This window comes from Amblyomma mixtum, chromosome 5 (genome assembly GCF_055824585.1).
Source record: "Amblyomma mixtum isolate Tamu chromosome 5, ASM5582458v1, whole genome shotgun sequence".
Classification (NCBI taxonomy): domain Eukaryota; kingdom Metazoa; phylum Arthropoda; class Arachnida; order Ixodida; family Ixodidae; genus Amblyomma; species Amblyomma mixtum.
Genome location: NC_143016.1, coordinates 154765296 through 154787245, shown reverse-complemented (window position 1 = coordinate 154787245; position 21950 = coordinate 154765296).

Sequence of the window (21950 nt, the reverse complement as noted above, 5' to 3'; positions counted from 1 at the left end):
CTTGAGTATGCTAACGCTATTTTTGATCCGCACCACAATAACCTTACTAACTTCCTCGAGTTGGTTCAGAACCGCACAACACCATTCATTCTATCTAATTATTCCTACCACACAAGCATCTCAGCACTAAAAGCGCGAATCAACTTATCCCCCCCCCCCCCTAGCCTCGCGCCGTAGGATAGCACGTCCTAACCTTTTTCATAAATTTTTCTATTCTTTGCCTTTTGATGACCCCTACATAAAAAGAGCCCACCACATCGCCCGGTTCAGCCACAGTAATGCAGTGTATCCCCTACAAGCCCATACTGTGACATTTCAGCAGTCATTTTTTCAGCGTACTGCACGAGACTGGAATGACCAGCCCACCGAGGTTGCCATTATCATCAACCCACTACAATTCAAGCGGAGCATCGCCAACCTTTCATCTTAATATTTTTTACCATTGTTTACCAGATACCGTCCACTCCCTCGTGTAATGTCTCAAGCGAGACCTTTGAGGAAATAAATAATAATGTAAAGAGGAAGATGATCAGCAGACGGGCAGCGGAACCGACGCGAGGCGCGAGTCGAGAAGACGACGATCGGCAGCTGAGGCAGCAGAGCCAACGCGCGGCGCGATACGAGAGCGTGAACTGTTCTGGGACCGGACCTGTCCTTGCCCGCTATAACCGGCCTTAACAACTGTCAATAAAGGCCGTTACATCTTGGTGGAGGCTGCGGGATTCCGTCCTGGAGCTACGCAACCGTACCATCGCTACCCCCATGCCTGCCAACGCCAACCAGACAGCCGGCTCCTCGCCGGCACCCGTTGCTTGCCATGGTGCGCTCCGCCAGCGCGACCCTGCCGTCTTCAGCGGCACGGACGACAACGACGTGGAGGACTGGCTGTCATCTTACGACAGGGTGAGCGCTCATAACCGCTGGGACGACAGTATGAAGCTTACAAACGTCATCTTCTACCTGGCCGGCGTCGCCCACCTTTGGTATCAAAACCACGAATCGGATTTCACCACCTGGACCGATTTTAAAACCAGCTTCTCCGACATCTTCGGCCGTCCGGCAGTACGCAAACTTCGCGCGGAGCAGCGTCTTCGCGTTCGTGCACAGCAGAGCGGTGAATCATACACCAGCTACATCGAAGACGTGGTCAATCTCTGCAAGCGTGTCAATGCGTCCATGGCGGAGGCCGACAAGGTTAAACACGTCCTGAAAGGAATCGAAGACGACGCTTTCAACATGCTTGTGGGCAAGAACATCACCTCTGTCACGGATATATTCGACCACTGCCAAAGCTACGATGAGCTCCGCCGACAGCGCGTTTTCACTCGGCAGCCATCTCCACAGCCAGACACAGTTAGTAGCCTCAGCATGACGACACAAGACAGCTCGCTACTTCTCCAGATCAAGCAGTTTGTCCGTGAGGAGGTTGCGCGGCAGCTTTCCCTTCTTCCTGCTGTTCCGAGTGCTTCTAACCTAACTCCGACACTTCAGCACGTGATTCGGGAGCAAGTGTCCGAGGCCTTGCCATCGGTTTCCTCTCCGCCTCCCGTCGCTGCGCCACTTACCTACGCCGAAGCCGTCAGGCGTCCCCGCCCAGACACGTTCGTTTCATACCAACGTCCTCCGCAGTTGACACCATTTCGTCCTGCCCGGCCACCACCGCCACGTTTCCGTCCATGGCGGACACCGGACAACCTGCCCATTTGTTATGCCTGCGGCAATCCTGGCCACGTGATGCGTCACTGCCGCCGCCAAGTGTTGTCCCCTGCTGCCGATACCGACCCACGAAGTTACGCCTACGATCCTCCCCAGCCTTTTCACCGCCCTTCGCCTTCTGAAACTACTGGTTCCTCCGATTACAGCCCCTCCATTCGCCGCCGGTCTCCATCTCCGCGTCGCCGCTCGGTTTCCCCGATGCGCCGTCGTCCCTCTTCCCCTTCGGAAAACTAGTGCCCGCAGTTCCAGAGGCAAGAACTGCGTGCTCGTCGCCAAGCTCAAGACCTCGACTTTCTCCGACCAATTTGATCACGGTTTCTGTGGAGGGCACCGATGCTTTCGCGCTTGTGGACACCGGTGCTGCTGTATCTGTACTAAGTGAGAAACTGTGCCGCCAGTTACAAAAAGTGATGACTCCGCTATATGGTTTTATGCTTCGCGCCGCTAATTCGCAACTTATCGCGCCTTTGGGGGCATGTACGGCCCGCGTTATTATTCAGGACGTTCTGTACATTGTTGAATTCATCGTCTTCCCATCACCGTCTCACGACGTCATCTTAGGCTGGGATTTTCTCTCCCAACATGCCGCTGTCATCGACTGCACTCGTTCAGAAGTCGCCCTTCTTCCCTTCGGCGACGACTCGGTGAACGCTTCTACTAACTTGTGCGCCAAGCTGACTGTGGCTGATGACGTGATGATACCGCCGTGCTCTGCTGTGCTCCTCTCTGTTCATTGCGACTCTGCATCCGACGGCCCTGTCATCTTCATCCCGTCCGACTCCTTCGCTTCTCGCCAGTGTCTACCCCTGCCATTCGCCGTGCTTACCGTCTCAGCCGGCTGCAGCGCCTTGCCCCTGACGAATCCATCCCTGTGCCCCTCCACTCTTCTTCGCGGTGAATGCTTGGGATGTGTCCAGCCTTTCGCTTCCGTCGTCGCCTGGGACCCTTCTGAGGATGACTCCTGCCGCCTGCAAGTGTGTGCACTTACTTCTTCCCCACCGTCTCCTGATTTCGTTCCCGAGGCCGCCTTCGCGGGCTCAATCGACGCGAATCTTTCGCCACCGGAGAAGACCCAGCTTGCGGCTCTGCTAGATAAGTTTCGGCCATCTTTTGACTTCTCCCACCACCGTTTGGGCCGCACCCCAGCTGTTACCCATCGGATCGACACGGGCGCCCATTCGCCGTTGCGCCAACGCCCATATCGCGTCTCGGCCACCGAACGCCAGGTTATCGACTCCCAGGTGAATGACATGCTGCAGCGTGGCGTCATACAACCATCGCACAGTCCTTGGGCTTCCCCCGTTGTCCTTGTCACCAAGAAAGACGGCTCTATCCGCTTTTGCGTTGACTACCGGCGCCTCAACAAAATCACCCGCAAAGACTTCTATCCGCTGCCCCGCATTGATGACGCACTTGACTGCCTGCAGGGAGCTGAATTCTTTTCATCGTTAGATTTACGTTCGGGGTATTGGCAAGTCCCGATGGCCGCCGCTGACCGCCCCAAGACAGCCTTTGTGACGCCTGACGGGCTGTATGAATTCAACGTCATGCCCTTCGGACTATGCAATGCCCCTGCCACTTTTGAGCGGATGATGGACACGATACTGCGCGGCCTGAAATGGAAAACGTGCTTATGTTACTTGGACGATATCGTTGTTTTCTCTCCAGATTTCCAGACGCACCTCGTTCGCCTGGAGCACGTTTTGAGATGTCTCGCGGCAGCCGGGCTTCAACTCAATTTAAAGAAATGTCGCTTCGCTGCTCGCCAGTTGACGATTTTGGGCCACGTCGTGTCAAAACAGGGTGTCCTTCCTGACCCAGCAAAGCTTCGTGCTGTCTCTGAGTTCCCGAAGCCCTCTACGATGAAGGAACTTCGCAGTTTCATCGGTCTATGCTCTTACTTTCGACGCTTTATCCGAAATTTCGCTTCTATCATCGCACCTCTGACTTCCCTTCTTCGTGGCAGTAGCGATCTCTCAAGCTGGAGTCCTGCCTGTGACGAAGCGTTCACCACTTTGCGCCGTCTACTTACCTCTCCACCCATACTGCGCCACTTTGACCCTGCTTCTCCAACTGAAATCCACACAGATGCCAGTGGCGTTGGTGTCGGTGCTGTTCTTGCTCAACGTAAACCGGGGTATGCGGAGTATGTTGTTGCATACGCGAGCCGCACCCTGACGAAGCCAGAGCAAAACTACTCAGTCACTCAAAAAGAGTGCTTGGCAATCGTTTGGGCGATCGGGAAATTTCGACCTTACGTATACGGCCGGCCTTTCGCGGTCGTCACGGACCATCATTCCCTTTGTTGGCTGTCCTCCCTGAAAGACCCAAATGGCCGCCTCGCCCGGTGGGCCTTACGCCTTCAAGAGTACGATATTCGTGTGATCTATCGCTCTGGCAGGAAGCATAACGACGCCGACGCTTTGTCTCGTTCACCTGTAGCCAATGAATGTGCCTCTCCTCCCGCCATCGACTGCGCCCCCTTGTCATTGGACGATATGCCCAACGAGCAGTCCAAGGACCCTTGGATCACTTCTCTTGTACGCTATCATTCAGACCGTTCTGTCGTATCGGTACCGCGTGCAATCCGCCGTCAGGCTACCCACTTCACTATTCATGATGGGATTTTGTACCGCCGAAATTATCTCCCTGATGGCTGCAAATGGCTCCTAGTAATCCCTGGCCATTTACGCTCCGAAATATGCGCAGCCTTTCATAGCGACCCGCAAGCTGGTCACGGCGGTGCTTTCAAGACCTACAACCGGCTTCGCCTCCGCTATTACTGGCGCGGCATGTATAACTACGTACGAAAATTCGTCCGTTCCTGCCCCGATTGCCAGCGCCGCAAGCTCGGTCATCACCATTCGACCGGCCCTATGCAGCCTTTGCCTTGCCCATCCAGGCCATTTGATCGAGTTGGCATTGACCTCTATGGACCACTTCCCTACACTGCTGCAGGAAACCGCTGGGTCATCGTCGCTGTAGACCACCTGACACGGTACGCCGAAACAGCCGCCCTCCCAGCTGCTACGGCGCGGGATGTTGCAGCCTTCCTCTTGCACCATTTCATACTTCGGCACGGAGCCCCGCGTGAACTGTTGAGCGACCGTGGGCGGGTGTTTCTGTCAGACGTAGTTTCGTCTCTTCTGCAGCAATGCAACATTACTCGCCGCACCACTACTGCCTATCATCCCCAGACGAACGGCTTGACAGAACGTTTCAACCGAACATTAGGTGACATGTTGTCAATGTACGTGGCGGCAGACCATTCTAACTGGGACGTCGTCCTCCCCTTCGTCACATATGCCTACAACACCGCTACGCAGAGCACTACTGGTTTCTCACCATTCTTTCTTCTGTACGGCCGTGAACCATCCTCGCCGCTCGACACTATTCTTCCTTATCATCCTGATTCGTCGGAATCAACAACCGTATCTGAAGCCTCCAGACACGCTGAAGAGTGCCGCCAGCTCGCCCGGTCATTCACGTCCGACGACCAAGGGCGCCAGAAATTCCGCTTCGACAACTCCCATGGCACAGACACTTTTCAGCCGCAATCCCTTGTTTGGCTCCGTGTGCCTTCTGCTGCACCAGGTCTCTCTAGCAAGTTGCTGCCAAACTACCATGGGCCCTACCGCGTCCTTGAGCGCACTTCTCCCGTCACTTACATCGTTGAGCCCGTGACGCCATCACCCGATCTCCGACGACGTGGTCGTGAGACCGTCCACGTTTCGCGTTTGAAGCCGGACTACGACCCTCGCGTCGTCTTGACCCCCTAAGTCGCCAGGATGGCTCTTTTTCCCCCGGGGCCAAATGTAAAGAGGAAGATGATCAGCAGACGAGCAGCGGAACCGACGCGAGGCGCGAGTCGAGAAGACGACGATCGGCAGCTGAGGCAGCAGAGCCAACGCGCGGCGCGATACGAGAGCGTGAACTGTTCTGGGACCGGACCTGTCCTTGCCCTCTCTAACCGGCCTTAACAACTGTCAATAAAGGCCGTTACAATAAATAATAAAAAAAAGACGTGCCTTCCCGATTTTCCGAGGTGTTTCGCAGGGACCTTTCTGGCCTCAGCGGACCGCCAGTTCAAATCAAACTGAAAGATGATGCTCAACCCGTGCTTCTCAAGAGTCAACCAGTTCCACTAGCCCTCAAGGACGACGTGGCCAATGAAGTGGACCGCTTGGTGCAACAAGGGGTATGGCAGCCCGTCAGCTACTCCAACTGGGCAACACCACTGGTAGTAATATAAAAAAAAAGACGGAACTTTACGTTTCTGCGGTGACTATAACAGCACCGTAAACAAAGCTATCAAAAGCAGTGGATACCCTTTGCCCACTACAGCTGAAATGCCCACAGCTCTACGTGCAAGCGAAATTTTTACCAAGTTGAATCTAGCCCAAGCATATCAGCAGCTTACTCTAGACGATGAGTCGGCTGAGGTGCTCACAGTTAACACGATAAAGGGACTGTACAAGGTTAAAAGGCTGCCCTTTGGCATTTCGGTCACACCTTGGGTATTTCAACGAGTAATCGACGCGCTTTTAGCAGGCATTCCCGGAGTGAAAGCTTATCTGCATGACATATTAATCCCTGGATGTAACGCAGAAGAGCACGCCGAGAGATTAGAGACCGTGCTATCGCGTCTGCAGAAGGCATAGTTACTAGTAAACAAGGACAAGTTCGAATTTAACCAGACGAGCATCGAAATCTTGGGTCACCGGATCGATGACGGACACCGGACACCGGACCAGACGGACACCATGCAGCAACCGCCTGCGCCCGCAAGCAAAAAGGAGCTACAAGCCTTTTTGGGGTTGCTGGATTTTTACAGCAGTTTCCTCAAGGGAAAGACTGAAGCGGCAGAACCGCTTTATGAACTGCTCGTCCATGACCACGAATAGAAGAGGACAGGTGAACATCAGCGGGCTTTTGAGAGACTACAAAATTTACTTAGCTCAGACTCCGTGCTTGTGCCCTACGATAGCAAGCGCCCTTTAATTTTGTGCTGCGACGCATCTCCTTGTGGGGAGAGGGGGAAGGAGGGGGCGGGTGCGGGGCAGTGCTATCCCACGTGCGGATGACTGGAAGGAGCTGCCCATAGCTTATGATTCTCTCACTCTTGACTTCAGTGAACGTAACTATGCTCAGATTGATAACGAGGGTTTGGCTGTGGTTTATGGCTTAAAATGTTCCGCCAGTACCTGCCTGGACGACAATTTCTAGTGATAACAGACCACAAGCCGTTACTGGGCCTGTTTAACACGGACAAGCGAGTGCGCGTAGTTGTGTCGCCCAGAATTCTTCGTTGGATTAAACTGTTGTCTGTGTATAGCTACCACCTTGAGTACAGACGAGGCCAAGGCAACTCAACGCCGATGCACTCAGTCATCTGCCAGCTCCGGGAGACGAGGATGAGCCAAGAGCGCCTGGGGACGTGCTGTTGTTGGAAGCGGTCGACTGCGCACCGCTGCAAGCGGCGGACATTGCTGCGCTGATCAAAAAGGACAGTTCTATCCCGGGTAAAGGAATGGCTACTCAGCGGCTGGCCGTCAACACAAGTGGACAGCAAGTTTGCGCCTTATGAGGTGAGGCGGTCAGATTGCATACCGGGGGATAATCACGATATAATTCTAACCGCAGCGAGAGAGAATGTGCTTCAACTCCTGCATGAAAATCCTCCAAGGATGAGTGCCATGAAAGCATCAGCTAGAGGGCTCATGTGGCGGCCTAAGATGAACGCCAAAATTGAGTAGTTTGTTCGGCACTGTCATCCATGCCAGAGTAACTGGCAAAGCGATCCCAAGACTTCAGTGCGTTTTTGGATCAATCCAGATCAACCTTGGAGTTGACTGCACATTGATTTCGCTGGCCGAGTTAAAGGAGAGGTATTCTTAGTCGTGGTAGACGGGTACAGAAACTGGGCTGAAGTCGAAGTCATGTGATCCATAAAAGCTACGGCTGTCTTCAACAGTTTAAAGAAGCAGTTTGCGAGACATGGTGTACCAGACGTTATAATTTCAGATAACGGCACAGCTTTCACTAGCACGGAGTTTACAAATGTTTTTGAGGTGTAATGGCGTGCGTGTTATTTTCGCTGCACCTTAACATCCACCCAGGAATGGTAGGGCGGAGAAGATGGTAAGAGAAGTTAAAGAAGCATTGAAGAAGCAGCAGGATGGCTCGACGCAGTGCAAGATTTTCCGGTTTCTGTTTAAGCAGCACACGACGCCACATTCGATCACGGGAAAATCGTCGGCAGAGTTAATGTTCGGACGAAGACTGAGGTCAGCGTTCAACCGACTCCATCCTGACCAGCAACACGCGCCTGAGCTACAGCGACCGGGGACTAAGAGGTTTCGTGTCGATGATGCGGTCTACGCTAAACGCTTTTGTCTAGGTCCAAGGTGGAAGGCTGCCAGGGTTGTTTCAGGCAGAGGTGCGGTGTCGTACGTGGTGCAGCTATACAACGGCGAGCGTCATCACAGGCACCGCAACCAGTTGCGGAGCTCCTGGACGCGGCTCGAAGTTGACCCAGTAAAATGTGAGGACTACCAGTTCAGGCTTCCTCCTACAGCCAAGCAGCCACAGCCGCTGTTTGCTAGCCCAAAAGCAAACCTAAGCTAAGCCACCCAAGTAACAGTCGAGCCACGAAGATCAACACGTCTTCGACTACCTGTCGTGCGTTATGGTATTGAAGTATAGCCACTTAGTTTTGGATTGTGCAAATAATCTCAGGAGAAAGGAGTGTGGTGTACGGATAGCGCACGCGCATGTTTTAAACACTGGATTTTTTATGTATCGCTGATCAGCTACGCAAGCAGCCATCGGCAGATCACATGTCCATCGGACTATGAAAAGGCACTGCAACAATAAACGTTGTTCTCTTCCAGCCTGGCGTCCGACTGATACACAACAGGTATGGTACTGATTTCCCAGCGCAGTGTATTAAATACTTTTTTCGTATTGCATCAAATTATGTACGAATGGGCCTTTATTCGTGATTCTTGATGCAGTTGACATAATAGCGCTTGGCCTCCTTTCATCTTCTTCGACCATAATTTCCCTCGCGCTGTGCACATCGAAAAAGGCAGTGCTACAGATTTCATCCTTATCGTCAGTTGTTTCTCTCGTGCTGTGCATCCATCTATATGTTAATGACTAGCACTAAAATTGCTTTGCGTGCTTCTTGTAGGTGCAGCTGTACAGATGTGAATGTGCTATGAAGTTGGGTCAAATGCATCTCTGAAAGATAATAGATATTTTAAAACAATAACATCTCTCGGCGTCTATGAGATGAGACACTGACTGCATGCAAATTGAAACTAAAACTACAGCAGCTGTATAACGCGCGGCTCACCGAAGAGCGACTGCCAGGATTTCCGCCATCGTTCGCCTTTCCTTGCTACGCACAAATCCATTTTCTATGTGGCCGCAGCCTCATCGTCATCCCACCAGTGCTGCTTTATGCTCCTAAGTCAAGAACCAGATTACAATGTAGTGCAACATGTACCCTTTACCGCGGCAGGATGAAACGTGCATGTCTGTTATCCCTTTTCTCTGAAACTACGAAACTACAGGGTTATCCAAACGATGCTCACATTTCTCGCGTTTAGCTTGCTTATTCCATTAATATAGCACCAGATATTGCACGATAACAACGCAAAAAAACTGCGAACGAAAGGATGGCAAATGCTACTTATTGCATTGAAATACACAGCGGACACCGGACTTCCGGGGACAGGATGTTCAATTTGAGTGGCTTCACTCGCGCTCGCTTCGGAAAATGGGAATGCGGCATCCAGCCGCCTAATGGAGATCAGTGCTTGGAACCGGCGAAGAGGAAGACGGGGAGGCTCGCGGTCGCCATCGCCTTTCGCTGATCCCGCGTACGTCTCTCTGCATACAGAAAGGAGAGAGAGAAAACTTTTTATTTAGCAGAAATTAATACGCAGCAGCCGGGTGGTTGGGGCCCCTAGTCCAGGGCTCCGCTGGCGGCAGTTGACTTGCAGACTAGCCGGATTATCCAGGTTTATTGGTCCACGCTGGCACCAGTCAGGACCTCCCAACATTGCTAGTGTGTAGGGTGTGGAGCTATTAACTTTTTGTCCGGTTGACGAGGTGTACGGCGATCTCAGGAATGACCGGGGGTGTCAACAGCCTTTGCAGTAAAGGACGGTATCTTTTCGGAAAGGATTGCTGGCAGTGAAGCTCATGTCTACTTATTTCTTTTTCTCCCATAGAAGGACACCCGGGAGAAATGAGGGGCAAGAGGTTGGCCTTCCCATGTATGAAACAGCCAATAGACTGGTGTATACATCAGGAAAGGTATAAAACTATAGAGAAGACGACAAGGGAAGCTTGAAGGACCTTAGCATGTGCAATACTTTTGGCGAAAGGATTGTGCCATACATTGGAAGAAAGTAACTGACCGTTGTTCTGATATGGCAGGAATTGGTGACTTTCTGGCTACCCTCTAGATGCGGAGAAAAACTTCGAATCGTGTGCGCTAGTGCCTCGGTTGACAAGGGTGCGCTGCAGTTACACAGCCTGCTGTGACAAAAGGCCATCGGTGCGTTAAGTGAGGACGCGTGTAGCTTGCTTTGGTAATTTTGCGTGGTTTGATGATACGCGGCTGATGGAGCATCAAAAGCCACATAACATGATTACGTAGCATACTGAGTGCTTTCAGTCTGGCAATGTTCATTAAACAACACCCACTTAGTTCATTTTCCGATGCAGTGAAGAGAAATATGCGTCGCCATTTCCTCCAGAACGAAATGTGCAGGATCAGAAATTGCCGCTAAGCATAAGAAACGCTGGCTTCAAACACTGCGCCGTAGGTTGCTAGTGCTTATTTTTTCCTGCCCGACTGCATGCCGATGACCCCGAGCCTTGGCGCCTCCTTGGCGTGCCTCGTCGCTGGCTACTACGTAAGAAGACGCTGTGAAAAACGCGGAGTGCACCCCCCCCCCCCCCCCCCTAAATGCACACTGGAGAGAGGCAGCTGTCCTGTATCCACTCCTGCGGACAGAGGCACCTTCACCAAGCCGCAAAACTGGCATTAAAATCATTCTATCGACTTCATACTTATAGCTTCTGTGTAGGCATTCCTGACACTAACCATATGGTCTGCGAATGCGCGAGTACCCCTCAGCGGCCTATCAACTACACTGTGCACAAGAGCATCGTGAAACACTAGGCGTCCCTCCTCTTGCCCGGGCATGACCCTCTGCGCGCTGGTAACCACAGCAATAGCTGAGCTCTTGAAATAGAGCCCCACTCTCAAAGGCGAAAATCGCTGCTGTAGCAGTTTATGCTCTTTCTGCACGGACCATGAGCATCATTCCATTTAGGCGAGGTGCCGCAGCAGTGCCGTCGGTGAGCGATCTTGTACTTTCGTTGCGGCACCCATGAAGTGCATTCAAAGATAACCTCAAAAATTTCTATTTCAAATCTGTAGTAAAGCATAAGTTTCATAACCACTCGCGAGGCGAGCGAACGAAACCGAATTCCTCGACAAGCTAAAGGCACTCGCTTCGACTAGCTCGGAAGAGGCAGACAAGGGGCGGCTAAGGCGAAATGTCAATAGGCAAGGGAACAATGAGCGATTTCTTCCTTCATTTCACTCCTGAGGTAAAGTGGCCCGAAGTGTAAATTGTGCTTTCGAACGGCTTAGGATTCGCGAGAAAAGTACGCCATGTACGGGACGCGAAACCTAGGGCGCTGTGATGTTGTGCGCAGAATTTGCCGTCCGCAGACTTACGATGCTAAAGTTGAAGAGCTACTCCCGAGAAATAGCCTTGAATGAGCGCACATTCCTCAACAGTTCCGAGGAGGTCGCTGTAGCAATGGCTTTTGGTCGCAAAAGTTAATGTCACAGGTGGCACTGAACTGACGCGTTGTAGCGGCCAGGACTTACAAATAGGAAGTTCTGCAACGTATCTCGTGTGCAACATGTTCAAGTAGCTCAGAAATGAAGTCAAAAGTTCTTGCGTACTTACGACATATAGAGTGGCCACTCGCTGCTGCTATCTTCTTGAAGAAATTCCACACCTGCTTCGCAGGATTGCTGCTCAAAACGAGTCCGACTTCGCGTGTCGCGCGCCGTGAGATGTGCCAAGCAAACGGCTATGCATGCAAGGTGAGAGGGAGAAAAACTTTATTGTGACGAAGAAATTCCGGGCACGCCCCTGGGTCCCGCACAAACCCATTGCACTGAAGTATTTATATTCCTCAGGTCCATGACACTGGCAGTTTGGCCTGTGGCGATGGTCTGCACGGCGGGGTTCTCCGGGCGCAGAAGGGTCTCCCAGTCCTCCCATGCTTCCAGGCCTCGCGGGGAAGGCTCCTTCAGGCAGAGGGAAGGGGTGTCAAGGGAAGGGGCGAAGGGGCGTAATATATTAGGCTACGTCCTGAGAGTAGTTGCCTTTTTTTGTTTTCGAAAACTGGCGTTCCCTGTAGGATATTCGGCCTTTCCGCACCGACTCGCAGGATTCGTGCAACGCTTCGGTGAGCGCGAACGTACAGTTGCTCGAGGCAAAGTTTGTGCTTATGCTTTCGCAGTATGCTTCATGACAGCAGGGTTCCTAATCATTTTTTTAATATTTCCTCCTTCCGGGTTCTCATGTACTTCCTTCTCCTGGTCACTTATTCTTGATACCCGCGCGCCTTAACTGTACACAACTCCGAATGCTGTTGAGAATTAGTGCTGGACTCGTCATTATAATAGATCTCTCGTTTCTTTTAAAGCTCAGCCTAAGTACTAAAACCTCTGGAAACATCGGTAAGGTTTAGTGGTTGTCTGCTACATGAAGAATATCATCGTCATGCATAGTCCTGAGAAGTGACTGTACTTAGAGCTGTAATATCTCCAACATGACACAGAGAACCCTACTTTAGTTACTTGTAACATTCCTTCGGTTGACGTAACGTAATTATTAAAAGATGATAAAGGTCCTCCATGCTTACAGACGCACATATCGTTGATTTAGAGTCTTTTTGCTATCTTTAGAGCTGAAAATAAGCGGTTCTGGCGTTGCGTAAGCTCAGAATTACCGAATAAAACAGAAAAGGAATGCCCCGAAGAGATAACAGTAGTGTTACTCGCCTTTAGCCTCTTAACATAGATCAGAGAATCTCGGCACTTTGTCCCAAAATGGGAATTATGACGTGGCCGAGAGACAGAGAGACGGAAACCCCTTCATGAAAAAGCAGAGAATTCAGCTTCGCTGGCATGCTACTCTGCGTGGTGAAGGTAGTTTAGGAGATAAAGCGGGTAGGTGATCAATGCGGAAAAGGTAAAATAAAAAGGGGAGAAGATAAAAGGCGGTCATTAAATGCGTACTAAGGTGCATCGGCGAGTAATGATGTAACATATGAGATGACGAAGTGCATAGTCCCACAAATGGGCTAACAAACTTCACTGCGACAAAAACGCATGAGGGTAACATGAAAGGTGAAATTACAGCTTGCCAATATGTCCAATGTTGTTGAAATATGCAAACAAAAAGGCTATTTCATGTCTTTGTTGCCTAAGGCTGGCTAAGAGACCTAAAACAGTGTCCATTGTTAGAGGCATTGCGGAGAGTTTCTCCACGCAATGCTCATAGTACGCACGCTTGTCAGCATACGCAGGGCACTCAAGCAGGATAGGTTCCACAGTTTCGATTGAGCGGCAGGTGTCACAAAGTGGGCCGCTCATTTCACTGAAACGGCATCATAAGCCGTTTTTAACAGCAGCTTTCACGCGAATTCGGTGAAAAAGCCTTCCCACATGGTGAGGAATTCTGGATGGGTGTCTTGATTTTATACCCCAGTCACCCTAGCAAATTTAATGTCATTCGGATCGAGTGGGATTCGCACCTGATGCCAGGATGAAGAAATCATCCTGTCGCACCTGATGCTATTAATTTGCTGCTACACGGGATTATTTAAAGTCACTAGGTTCGAATAATATTCGCCATCGAATGAGTTCACGAAACTCATTCGCATTCGATCTCGAATCCAATGTATAATCTGGACACCAGATAAACAGCAGAAGGTAGCAACGCAAAAAAAAAATCTGCGGTCGGGAGAAGTTCAACCTTTTTTTTATTGAGTTTACTAAAAAATATATACTTTTGGCGTGAAATTATTGGCACGGAAACTCTGTTGTGGAAAGTTATTCCTCTCGCTTTCTCGCCCGGTGTAGACCACTTTTTCAGTGACGGAACCCACCATATTTGGTGTGTGTTTGTTGTTGAACATCGGCGTTCCACGGGCTCTCGTTCGTACACGAGCAATGGCTACGGTTGCGGCAGCTGCGGACCCAAAAAGAAAGGAAAGGGCGCATTGGACTCCCAGTGAGACATTCGCCCGTATTAGGCTGTGACAAGACCACTCGCAAGATTTGAGAAGGGCGAAACGCAACTTAAAAGTATATCAGCTGATCGTGGAAAAGCTTGTCGACGCTGGAATTTACAAAACTGTTAAGGAAACCAAAACTAAGATATAAAACCTTGCAAACAAATACAGGTGAATATATTTTATATAACATCCCATTTTAGTGCTACATCGGCATACAAAATAAAATGTCTAGGCAGGGGCTGCGTGCATGCTTAATGTTGTTGTAAACGCCGCCGTGGATAACATTCGCCGTGGGCAGCTCTTCTTTTACCGACTGCATGGTCTGTGCCCACGCTGTTCACCACAATATGTCCACAATTGTCTGCAGTGGGGCCAGACAATATTCCTACAGCATTTCTGCACCGTTACGCAGAGTGGGTATCGCACTACTTGCACGCAATCTTTACTGCTTCGTTGTCAAGCTCAGCACTGCCTGCCGACTGGAAAAACGCGCGTGTTGTCCCTATTTTCAAATCCAGTGATCGTACAACGGTATGCAATTACCGCCCGATTTCCTTAACTTCAGTTAGTTCGAAGCTATTGGAACACATAATTTGCAGAGAACTAGTTCAATATTTGGAAGAAAACCGCTTATTGTCAGATGCCCAGCATGGGTTTCGGCGCGGGCTCTCCACCGTCACACAGTTAATTGCTACCTGCCATGACTTCTTTCTTGCAATTAATGACAGAGGCCAAATCGATGCAGTGTTCCTGGACTTTGCCAAGGCTTTTGATAAGGTGCCACACAATAAACTGATACAAAAGCTTTGTAACTTTGGAATAAACACAATACTTATTGACTTTATAAAAGCCTATCTTGACAACCGTGCACAGTGTGTTAACGTAAATAATAGTTCTTCAGATAGCCTTCCAGTGACATCGGGTGTACCCCAGGGGTCTGTCCCGGGCCCGGTCTTGTTCCTTATTTATATCAATGATATTGTTACCGAGATAGACCCTGGAATAGTAGTTAAACTTTTTGCGGACGATTGTGTTCTGTACCCAACGGTCAGGTCACCACACGATCAAGAACACCTTAACGCGAATCTTGGCAATATTCACACCTGGTTCGAAAAGTGGGGAATGGCTCTGAACATAAAAAAATGCTCTGTTATTCGTTTCTCAAACAAGAAGCAAACATTAGCTCACACATACAATACTGCAGACTGGGCGAGTTGGTTAACATACATCTTGAAAAATTTAGCGCGACACACAAGGACCGAAAGAGTAGACGACACGAGCGCTCGTGTCGTCTACTCTTTCGGTCCTTGTGTGTCGCGCTAAATTTTTCAAGACACATACAATATTGGCGGGGATGTAATTAACGAAGTATCAGCTGTAAAATATCTAGGAGTCACAATAACATCAACTTTAACCTGGAACAAACATATTGACAACATATGTTGTACCGCACGTAAGGCCTTATGGGGGATTCGAAGAAAATTGCCGACAGCCCCAACACAGGTGAAGCTCACTGCATACAAATCCCTGGTTAGACCGATTTTGGAGTATGCGTCATGCATATGGGACCCCTACACCAAAACAAATATAGACAAGTTGGAAAAGTTACAGAGAATGGCCGTCCGTTTTATTTGCAACCGTTACAGACGAACAGATAGCGTAACACAGGTGGTTAATCTCTTGGATCTTCAGACCCTCCAATCCAGACGCACAGAATACAGGCTTAAGTTCTTGTACCTCCTGTACAATAATGAGACGCAGATAAACAAGACTCTCTACCTTACCCCTGCACCTCGAGCTAACACACGCTTTAACCACGGGAAAATCTTAAAGTAATACCGCGCTTGCATCGATTCATTTAAATATTCGTATTTTCCTACGACTTTGTCCGACTGGAATAGGCTGCCTCAGAATGTTGTCGATTCTCCTGACGAAGTGGAATTCATTGCTGCTTTGAAAAGTTTGAATATATGACTTTTTTCTTTGACTTTGTTTTGTATTTTTGGTATTATTCATGTGTTTCCGACTCCTGCTTGGACTTCAGAAGGAGTCTGCAGTATTCCTAAATAAAAAAAAATAAAACTGCTTATTTTGCTACAAGGCAGTCCTGGTTGACTTCAGATATTTTCTTACCGAGGAGACTTGTGCAGCGGCGCAGGCTGATTAGCTGGCGCCAGATGTATTGACTTCTCTTACGTCGGTCATGTGCTTTCACTTCACATTCTTTATTTCATGACTTTTCCGGCCCCAGGTCATTACCGAGGGTAGTGGTTACAGTTGTCAGCACGTTTGCTTAGAAGGCTTGAACACCGCGCTGTCGCACAAAGTGAACAGGTACTCGGTTAAAGAGAGATTGCTGGGGCTAGACCGAATGCACGTAGCCATAGCATTTGCAATGACAAGTGCACTGCAGCAGTCATGTATGGAGCAGCAGTCAAATATTTCACTGTTTTACAGCACAGTGCTCTAGACAGGCGTGTTGATTGCTCTGCATGCAAAAAGCAGATAACAGTGAAAAATGAATGAAGTCCAGACATAATGAGCTCATTTTTCTGTAACCTTTGCAGCTTCACAGACATCAACAAAAAAAAAAGTACCGGACAGGGGCAAATCACATGACCATACTACTGGGACATCCAAAGATTTTAAGCGAAGAATACTACTTTAGCTACCACTTCAGCCCTTCACCGTGGTTATGCGCCTCCAAATCACGTGATACATGACGCCACACCACGTGACACGATGATGTCACGACAGTAGAGAAACGGGTGCCCACCTCGCGCCGTCGCTGTGGTTGCGCGCCTCCAAATCACGTGATACATGACGTCACACCACGTGACACGATGACGTCACGACGGTGGAGAAACGGGGGCCCACCTCGCGCCGTCGCTGTGGTTGTGCGCCTCCAAATCACGTGACACGATGATGCCACACCACGCGACACGATGACGTCACTGCAGTGGAGAAACGGGGGCCCACCTCGCGCCGTCGCTGTGGTTGTGCGCCTCCAAATTACGCGACACGATGATGCTTCGCATTCTCCAGGCTTAACCAAGTTAAGCCTCAGCCATTTTTTAGAGCGCAGCTCTTTGGCGTCCGTTCCTGGGTTTCGCGTCGTCCTCGGCGTTGTCGTCGGCCTCGTAACCAGCTCCGCCCCCCTTTCATCCCCCCAGCGCTAGCAGCGACCGACTGATACCGCTGGATGCCGCTGACGCCGCTAGAGAGTCAAGATAACGTGACTGCATAGAACACCGTCGCCGCCATGCAGAAAGAGGAGGAAAGGGTCCCCCCCCTGTTCTTGTGTGGCGGATAGGGTGCTCTTCAGTTGCCGACGCGCCGGTTATTTCACGTAGGCCCCGGCACGTCGACGAATACGTGACCACCTTCCCACGGCTAGACCTGGTTCTTAGCGCTGCGGAAGCGAGGGTATCATATTGTTTGTGTCGGCATCGGCGGCGTTGTCCCTGAAACCAACTCTGCAGCTGGGGTTGACTCACTATCGAAAAGGTGAAACAGTTTATTTGCTGCGCTCAAATTTCGCATTAGGAAGTAACGTAATCGTCGGTAATTTTTAAACTCATTGCCGATAAACTATCAGCAAGAAATGATGGAAAGCGACTGCCTGACTGTGGAAGAGGTGAGTTTGCACATTTTGGATAGTATGAATGTTGTAGCGACAGATATATGGTACTTCTGCATTGCGTTTTGTGAAGAATCGCAGATTTTAGCAGTGGAACTTTAACCGGTAATGAATCCATGGTGCTGTGGAGTACGTTTATGTGGAAGCTTCTAGCATTGTACAACATTGGCCAGGCACATTGAAAGTGAATATCAATACTATTTGTTGCAATATTATGTAGCACTACATATCGGCCTTTCGACAGTATATAATTAAGATTAAGCCTGCTCCCGCAAAGGAATGCTGTGATGAACCTTTATTTTCATTTCAGATCATTCATCGGATGAAGAGTGGCCACACAAGTGGAAATGAGAAACCACATGCAGCCACCACCGTGGATGAAGATATTGAAGACACTACCATGGGTGCATCAGCAGGCATTGATGCCTGTGACGCTCTGCTGTCAACTAGTGACACAATGGAAAGTGACACAGTGCAGCCTGCGCAAGAAAATGCTAGAAGCGAGAGCTTACCAGGACCCCAGCAAAGGAGAAAGAGGCAAAATTCTAACAGCAACATGGTTGCGCAGCTCTTTGAGGAGCAGCGACAGCTATGCCTCAGTATAGATAAGCGTATGCAAGGGGAACAGCAGTACCGCCAAAAACACATCCAGTTGTAGGAGCCAGTTGCACAGCGTGAGAATGCGCTGCTGTTGTGCCTACAAGAAATGTGTAAAAATAAAGGTTGTGTGGACATGAAAATGCATATGTTTTCTGTTCTGTACCAGCAGCTTCCCACTTTATGCGCACAGTTCATGTCGTTCACAAATGCACACTACTGCTTCTTGCACGGTGCAATGCTTGATCACTGATGATGCTCATGTAGGACTCTGAGCATGGTGCCAGAAGTACTTTGCAAGTGCAGCTCGAGCTTCATGCCCTGTTCTGCTGGACACAGTGGTGTTTTGTGAAGGCGGCTGGTAGAATGCATCAAAAGCATGTACAGTCTTTGTCAAAAGTTTAGAGACAAGGGAGTTGGCTTCTAAGCCTCGCAGTGGGACTCCTGTAACATTCGTGGTAGTCTTATCCATTGGAGGAGGCAAGTCCAGAAATCTTCTTACCTTCAGAAAATTTTGAGCGCTGGAGATACATTACGCTCCAGACAGTGTGCTTCAGAGGCAAACCCCCTCGGCTCCAAACTTTTGACAAAGGCTGTACATCCTGCTCCCATTGCTGCTCCAAAGTGTCTCTGAACGATTCACAAATGTTATGGAGAACACATGATGCCCTGATTGCTTTCTTGGCATTGAGAAGCTTGCAATCCATCCGCTTCATATAAACCTGAAGCGAGCTTTCAGTCTTCCAAACGCATTTTCAACTACGCGCCTTGTTTTGTAAAGGTTATAGTTGAAGGTACCTTCGGGGGTCCCTGGAGATGCGCTTGAGAATGGTTTGAGCAATGCTGATGTCAAAGGGAACGCCTGATCACACAGTATTACTGGTGTCACTGCAGAACCTCCAATCATTGCCACAGGGGATTTCAAGTGACCGCTTTTAATGAACGTGCACAGCTTTGACCGTCCGCTCACGCTGGCGTCGTGGCAGCGGCCTGAAGCTCCAATATTAATGTACCGAAAACGGTACTGGTCGTAAACTAAGGACAACATTACTATGCTGTACCTGTAGAAAAGGGAAAACAAGCACAATTTTATGTCACGAGTCCAGTTTTCAACTGCAGGTAGTCCTCATGGTGGTGTTTTCATCCACCATGTTAACGGAACACACAGCCATGTTGGTAAACTGCATGTCTTTCAAACTACAGGTAAAGAGAAACAAAACACGTAAGCTGATAAACTGGTAGAGAGATAAACACATAAGCAGCTACTGAGAACAAAACCCTCATGAAGCGTGTGAGTCATCTACAATGGGCTTTCGCTTGCAAGTCTCAAAACTTCTTTGTTCGGCCACAAATGGCCACGCATTGCAGCTAAGTGATTATTTGAACTCCATTACAGATTGCTGACAGAAAACAAATAGATATGGAGGACTCGGATATAGCCAATCAGAGCTCCCATTAAAAGGCAAATGAACTTGAATAACTGACGGCACACAGCTCTTTGAATCTTGGGTATGAAAGTGCTGCACATGACAATGACTATAGGTAACGATTCTTTTATAACGATCGAAGGCGATGCACATGATATTTGTATAATACTGCCCGCAATGAAAAGTCCACTTTTATGAGTTATTCCGTCATAAATGTGACTAAAAGCACGCCATAAAAGCTCTTACCAGCCCAGGCAGTGTATCTTCAAGCCAGCGTTCATTCCTTTGGAACGCCCAGCGTCCTCGATGAATTGTGGCTTCGTTAGCCACCACAGGCGCAATCGTACAAGAATTTGCCATAAACTGTAGCTGCAAGTTCCTGATGACTTTCTATTGAGCCTCTATCACCATTTGTATTCTCCTATCTTCATTCTTGCTTTTCGCTCGGAGATACATATTGTGGTGTTGGCCGTCTTAGTAACGAGAGCCGAGTCCGCGCTGCTGTCCCATGACCAAGAAAGACCAAGACGCTTTATTGAACAGACAGCCTATATATATATATATATACATGAAATGACGTCACAAGACAGAATCCAAGACAATCCACAAAACCGAAACAAGAACTGCAACATATACAGAAAACACATGAACCACAATACAACATACTCCCTTTCTTGGGGGAAAAGGATTCACAGATACATAGAAAAATTGACACACAAACAAGAAAACAACTCTCTCTCTCCCTTGGAAAAAATTCAAAACTACATTGAAAATTGACAAACAACAAAGCACACTTGTTTCACTTATTCTCTTATTCAATAACGCTTATTTTTCTTATTCCCCGGGGAAAAGATTTACAGCTATATTAAAAAATGAGAAAAACAAGAAAACACACTCTATCTATGCACACAAGAAATCTACATACAAACAAAAAAACAAGTCACTTTGTTACAAAGTTCTCGAGCCACAGTCCTCTTTGGCCGCTGGGCGTGCTCCGGAAGAGGACCTTCAGACCGCAGATCTGGAGAAAAGTCCCTGGATTCAATATCACCACACACTGAAGCATCACCACACACTGAAGGATCATCACTCTCTGAAGACACATCACAACATACGCACATCACAAAAGAAACGTCACTGCACAACCCTGCCAGGACGTCACCTGTTTGGGTACAAGGTAGGAGCAACGTCGGGCCTGAGGCACTTCTCTGGAAAGAGGCGTGTAAGGGAACCCGATGCAAAGTGTAGCGAGCACACAAAGTTCTCCTCATGCTCTGGCGACATCCAGTCAAACAAGTCATCGCGGCCAAGACACTGTCGAACAAAGTCAATCCACTTGTGACGATTGGGCTCACGCTCGGGTAAACGATGCGGCACAGTGTTGTGGGATCGTTGCAGGCCATCCGCGATGCAGTTGGAGCCAGTGGAGGCACTGAGTACTTTCGCTCTGTAAGAGACAATGTCCGAGAAGCGAAAGCTACCGTTTGGAGTCCGTGTGGACCCAATTGCTGGAGGACTGCTCCCAGTCCTACATCCGAAGCATCGGTAGTCACAACAGTGGGCAAATAGGGATCAAACATCAGTGCAAGGAGAAATTCCTCTGTATGTGGCAGTGGGAACACATCAGGTACCACGGCCTTATTGACTTCACGCAAGTCAATACACAAGCGGATTTTTCCATTGGGTTTCTGGATAATCACGATTGGTGAAATCCATTCTGAAGCGTTTACTCTTTCAATACTATCTTGCTTCTCTAGCCGTTCGAGTTCTCCCGAGACTTTGGAACGGATAGCAAGTGGAAACCGTCGTAGTTTGGCAACTACAGGTTGCACATTCGGACGCACTTTCACTTCATGCTGGAACCCTTTAGCCAGTCCCACTTCGTCTGAAAAGAGTCACCGTCTGAAAACACTGCAAAGTTGCTCCCACAATAAATAAACTCAGAGCACGAATGGCATCCAAGCCAATAAGTGTAGTACCCTCAGAGACCACATAGAACAGAATAGGAAAAGTTCTGTCATGATACTTGACTGGTGCAGTGAAACATCCTAGTACATTAATAGAACGCTTGGAATAATCCACAAGTGTTACACAAGGTGCTTCAAGTAGTTGAGTGGTTGAAAAATACCTTGAAAAAGTACTGTTATCAATAATAGAAACAGCAGACCCTGAATCAACTAAGAAAGACAAAGTGACGTCTGCCACTTGCAACTGGATATGAA